The sequence below is a fragment of the Zingiber officinale genome, chromosome 3B (assembly GCF_018446385.1).
Source record: "Zingiber officinale cultivar Zhangliang chromosome 3B, Zo_v1.1, whole genome shotgun sequence".
In the NCBI taxonomy this organism is placed as follows: domain Eukaryota; kingdom Viridiplantae; phylum Streptophyta; class Magnoliopsida; order Zingiberales; family Zingiberaceae; genus Zingiber; species Zingiber officinale.
The window spans coordinates 129,898,403-129,904,842 of NC_055991.1; positions in this window are offsets into that span (position 1 = coordinate 129,898,403).

Genomic DNA, 6,440 nt, shown 5'->3' on the forward strand with positions numbered 1-6,440 from the left:
GGATTTTATCCCTTGACTTCATTGGGACTCTATTTAGCACATGGCATGCAGTGTATAGAGCCTCCCCCCACATAAAGTTGGGTAACCCAGAACTGCCTAACATGGAATTAATCATATCTTCAAGGGTTCGATTTTTTCGTTCTGCTATACCATTGGATTGAGAACTATATGGAGCAGTTACCTCATGGATTATACCTGTATCTTGACAAAATTTTTGAAACAGGTTCGAGGTAAATTCTCCACCCCTATCAGACCTTAACCTCTTAATAGTTTTATCGGTTTGATTCTTAGCTTCAGATTTAAAAATCATAAATTTATCTAAAGCTTCATCCTTGGTTTTTAGCAAATAAACATAACAATAACGAGAGTGATCATCAATGAAGGTAATGAAATACCTTTTATGGTCTCTCGTTATTACACCGTTAAACTCACAACAGTCAGTATGAATCAATTCTAAAATATCAGAATTTCTATCAACTGATTTGAAGGGTTTACGGGTTTGTTTATATTGCACACAAATTTCACATTTTTTCTTATCATTTATAGCATACTTAGGGATCATGTCAAGATTCATCATCCTTTTTACGGTATTAAAATTGACATGTCCTAATCTGTCATGCCACAGATCATAAGACTCAATGTTATATGAACAACCAATATCAGAAGTTTTATTTAAAGTAGCATTTTCTACATTGAGTTTAAATAAACCTTCATTAAGGTAACCTTTTCCAATAAAGGTTCCTAAATGTAATATTACAACTTTATTACATTTAAAGTTCAACTCATAACCAGCACGAACTAACTTTGATCCGCTAATCAAATTCTGACGGACCGCTGAAACATGATGCACCTCATGCAGTGACAGAACTTTTCCAGAGGTGAACCTCGGGTCAACTTGTCCTATCCCAAACACTCTGGCTGCAGAATGGTTCCCCATGGTCACGGAAGTGCCTTTAATTACCTAATAAGTAAGGAAGGCAGATCGATCAGCACAACAGTGTACATTAGCACCTGTATCAACTAACCATTCATTGGGTTGATAGATCAAGTTTAGTTCAGGTTTGAAGGTAACAAACCTATCGCTGGTGTCGTCACTAGCAGTCACGACATTTACTTGTGCCTTGGTGTTGGACGTATTGCTTTGGTTCTTGTCCTTTTGCTTAGGGCAGAATTTGGCATAATGTCCAACCTGTCCACATGCCCAGCAAGGCTTAGGTTTAGTTCCAGTTTTCTTTTGAACCTTTGGGTTGAGTTTCATCTTGTTCTTCATTTTCTGATTTTTGAATTTCTTCTTGTCAGATGAGACTACTACATTTGCCTTTGGAATAAAATCCATAGGCATTCTTGTATCATCATTTTTATGTTGCTTCCGATGTTCTTCTTCGATATTTAAGGCAATCATCAAATCTTCTAGAGAGATTTTACCTCTCCGATGTTTAAGAGTTATGCCAAAATCTTCCCAACTCAGAGACAATTTTTCGATGATAGACAAGACCTGAAATTTTTCAGGTAATGACATATCTCCTTAAGCAAGACCATGAATTTGAACTTGGAATTCATGTGTCTACTCAACCACAGATTTGCCTTCAACCATTTTGAAGTTCAGGAATTTTGCCATAGTATACTTTTCTAAACCAGAATCTTCGGAGTTATATTTTTTATCCAAAGATTTCCACAGCTCTTTAGCTGAAGAGGTTGAGCAGTATACATCAAATAGTGCGTCTGAGAGGGCAGACAGGATTCTCCCATGGCAGAGATAATCCCTTTGCTTAAACCTCTCTAAGGCAGCACTACGGGCAGGTTCCTCTTCAGTAGGTGAAGGAGGGTCTGTTTCTATAACGGAGAATAACCCTAGGGTAGTAAGCCAAAATTTCATCCGTTGTTGCCAACGTCTGAAGTTTTGCCCGTAAAATTTCTCGGGTCTAGCATATCATTCATCATGTCTATAGATGCAGGCAAATAAATTCTCTAAGAATGTTGGTAATGTATTAAAGCAATATAAACAGCAGTATTATATTGACACAAAATAGCATGTAATAGAGAGATAAATAAAGTAGTCGGGTTTAGAATATAGTTATCCGGTTGAAGCGTCGGCACGCCGACTGTCCTTAGAGAATTTATTGCCGCCTCACGGTGCAAAGGCTGTTGGAGTGTATACTGAAAGCCTAAGCTTTGTAAACATTCATTATGAATAAAGAATCACATTTGGTCTAATTGTCTACATTTGTTTGTAGTTGTTCATTTAATTTATATTGTAGATAACATAGTATGTGGTGTCACATACAGAAGATGATGTTATCAGTACCTTATAAATTATAAACAGTAGCTCACGACTAAAATGGAAAGGAACAAACCATTAGAAGGTCGTAGTGTAATTAGGTATTAGTTTATCTTGACTATACAATTACACTAGTACACTCAGAGTGTATTGAGTAGGACCATTAGAGGTCGTTTCTTTTATACTGACTTTATAAAGGAACAAAGACCTCAGTTATTATGGAAGTGTGTGCTCTTAATCCTAATATAATAACAAGCACATATGTTTGATATTTATTATTTTAATTTATCAATGGGTGAGATTTAGTTCGATGAATCAATAAACTCGATAAGTTGGGAAATGGTATCACTTATAGTGTGTGTTGTTGATTATAGAAGGAAACTGTGTCCTAGAGATACTAGGTTGATAATGTCCTCAAGAGGAGCTCATAAAGATTGTCATGTTAAACCCTGCAGGTGGACTTAGTCCGACATGATAATAAGGTTGAGTGGTACTGCTCTTGGACTTAGATATTAATTAAATGAGTTGTCAGTAACTCACTTAATTAGTGGGCATTCGATATCTTAAACACAGGGAGACTAACACACTCATAATAAGAAGGAGCCCAAAAATGTAATTTGGGATTGGTGCGGTAGTTCAATGATAGTTCTCTAGTGGAATGAATTATCATTGATAAAATTAAGTTGTGTGTTCGGGGCGAACACGGGATGCTTAATTTTATCGGGAGACCAAAACCAATTCCTCCTCTCAGTCCCTATCGTAGCCTCTTATTTATAGAGTTCTATACCCACCTATACCCACCTTCTATACCCACCCAATAGGGCCGGCCAAGCTAGCTTGGGAACAAGCTAGGGCCGGCCTAGGTATAAAATTGGGTGGCCGGCCCTAGCTTGAACCCAAGCTAGTAGGGCCGGCCAAATTAAATTAAAAAAGAAATTTAATTTTAATTTTTATTATTATGTGGAAGATATAATTTAAAGAGAATTAAAATTAAAATATCTCTCTTGTAAAAGATCTACAAAAGATTAAAGAAAGAGATTAGATCTCTTTCCTTATTTGTAGATTGGAGAGATGTTTTATTTTCTCTTTAAAAATTATTCACATGTTGATAAAATTAAAATTATAGAAATTTCCTTTTATCAACCATGAAGAGATTTTAAAGAGAAATTTTATTTTTTAAAATTTCCGGAAACAAATTAGGAAGTTTTAATTGTTGATTAAAACTTGTCCAATTTGTTCTCCAATGATGTGGCCGGCCATTGAAGTTTGATTTGGAAAATTTATTTTATTTTTCTAAATTAAATCATGTCAAGGAAATTGAGGAAATTTTATTGTAATTAAATTTCCTAATTTGCCTAGGCCAAGGAATATAAAAGAAGGGGTGAGGGTGTCTTCATGAGACACAACATCTATTATTTCTCTCCCTCTTTTGTTCCTTGGTGTGGCCGGCCATCATCTCCTTCTCTTCCTCTTGTGGTGGCCGAACCTCTCCCTCTCCCTTGGAGCTCTTGTGGTGGCCGGATACTACTCGGAGAAGAAGAAGAAGAAGAAGGAGAGAAAGCTAGCATCTCTTGGAGCTTGGTTAGTATTTTGGTTTTCCTCCTTGGTGAAGTTTTTCCTTTGTGGTCGAACCTTGCTTGGAGGAGAAGAAGGTGGTTGGTGGTTTCTCATCTTGGTAGATCGTTGCCCACACAACGTCCGAGGTTAGAAGAGGAATACGGTAGAAGATCAAGAGGTCTTTCTAGAAGGTATAACTAGTAGTTTTTCCTTTTTCCGCATCATGCTAGTTATTTATGGAAATAATACCAAATACAAGAGGCTTACGTTCTAGTATTTCGAATATGTTTTTCGATGTTGTGTTCTTTTGTTTCTTTCTTTTCCTTGTGATTTGATTGTTCTCTTTGGTTAACCTAAAGTTATTTTAGGAAATTAAATATTAGCTTTCTATTAAAGGTTTTGTCTAGTCGGTGGTGGTTGCTCCCATATCCAAGAAGGCCATGTGCCTCGCCACGCCAGTACTGGGAACCTTTTATGGAAATTAATATTTAATGAAATTAATAACTTAAGGAGACTTGGGTCGAACGTGTTAAGTTCCGCAGGAGATCCAAGTCAAAACCTAAAAGAACAAATAGATTAAGTTTTGGATCAAACGTGTTAAGTTCCGCAGGCGATCCAAAATTTAATTTAAAAGAACACATGGTAGCTAGGAAAAGGTTCAGATCTTTGTACAAAATTTTTGTACAGTGGAACCTATAGGTTTTCCGAGTAGCAACCAACAAAGGCTCCCCGGCAAAATTCCCCCAAGATCCGACAACCGCTCGTCTTGTCCGTAGGTGCACTCCAAAACGGACGCGACACTCGGACCCAACCTCAGATCGCCGAAAGACCAAGCCTCAGGACACAACAAAGGCGCAGAAAGACTCGAACTCGAAAAGAAAAACAGAGGAGGTGCTGTGCAGAATGTATCGCACAGAGAAGGGAGAAGAAGGAAGATTGAGTGAAGAATAGAGGCACTGCTTGTCCCCTTTTATTCACTCTGAGGAGGTACAAAGCACTGCTTCGCTAGCGAGGAAACGCGTCCGCGTCTCCTCACGCGCGGTGTCGCGTCTGTGTCTCCTCTCACGCGGTGTTGCGTCCGTTCCTTACGCGGAACAAAAACCAAACTCTGGTTTGGTTCGAACCAACCGAACCGGAAACCAAACTGGTTTGGTCCAGACTGAACCAAACTAGCAAAAATAGATCGGGCCGCCCGTGAGCGTAAGGCCCACGGGCTAGGGATTTGCACCTAATCGCGTACGTGACACCCGATTTATGGATTTCCGGCTCGAACCCCCCAAATCCACTCGATTTGGGCTTGGCCCGTGCATGCGTGTAGGTCCCCTTATCATTGCTAAGAAAGGATGGAAGAGCTTTCTATATAAGCCCTTCCAAGCTTCTCCACTTAGCAATGTGGGACTAAAAACACTACCAACAAATACTTTGAATTTAATACAAAATTCAACAATAATAACTACTACCGATTATCTGTTACATTGTGTAATGAGTAACGTCTGTTATCATTTTAAAATATTTTAATTTTTTTATTATATTTATATTTTAAATTTTATTTGATATAAAGTCGAATATCAAAATATCTGACAATCTATCAGATATCTGATACATAAAAATTATTGAATATAAGATGGATATAGATCCTGATATTACATTATATCCTGATATTATATTATCCGATCTAATAAAATCATATAATTTTTTATCGTAATAACTGAATCAACCTAATCCCTACCAAGGAGGAAGAAATTTTTAAGCAAAATGCTATAAGAAAAGGTCTTTTGAATTAAGAGCTGGGTAGTTAGAAATAAATTATGAAGTAAAATTATATCTAATATTATCCACTTTTATATTTAATAATTTCTAATTTCATCATCAAAATTTTACTCAATCGGATATATTCTAATTTCCTCCTTGATAAAATTAGAAAATGTAATTACAATATATGGATAGATGTTAATATTCATTTTCAGCCACAAAAATTTCACTTGGCTCCCATATTGTTCTAAAATTATTTTTAGAGTCTGGATCTCACCATTACCCTTTACCTTGTATCAATACAATTTTACTCAATTTGCCCTTTGAAAAATTTCCACCGTTCTATTTCTATATGTTACTCGTCCCATGCAGTTAACATTTCAAAATTATCTTTATAAAGAAAACTAATTTGATATTGCAAAAGAAAAATATTTATAACGAATTTTTATGCGATAAAATAGAGAAAATTTTCAATCATAGCTTTAATTTTACATACAATATCCCATCTTAAAAAATTTTATTTTTACTCTCTGTATGTAAAATTTTATTTACTTCAACTCCTTTATACAAATATTGTTACATAATTACTCCTAAGATTTTTAGGTACAAAAAGTAAAAAAATGAGTATAATTCCTCTTAAAGTCAATACTTTAGAATCGAATATATTTTCTATTAAATTAAATATGATTTTTTTCCTGTTTGAATTTAATTCCTTCTAAATTTAACACTATTTAAAGAAAATTTAGTATATTTTTTATCCAAGTATCATTTAAAGAAAATCTAGTATATTGAAAAAAAATCGTGCTATTTTTGATAGAAAATATAATAAAATGAGTATAATTCCTCTTAAAGT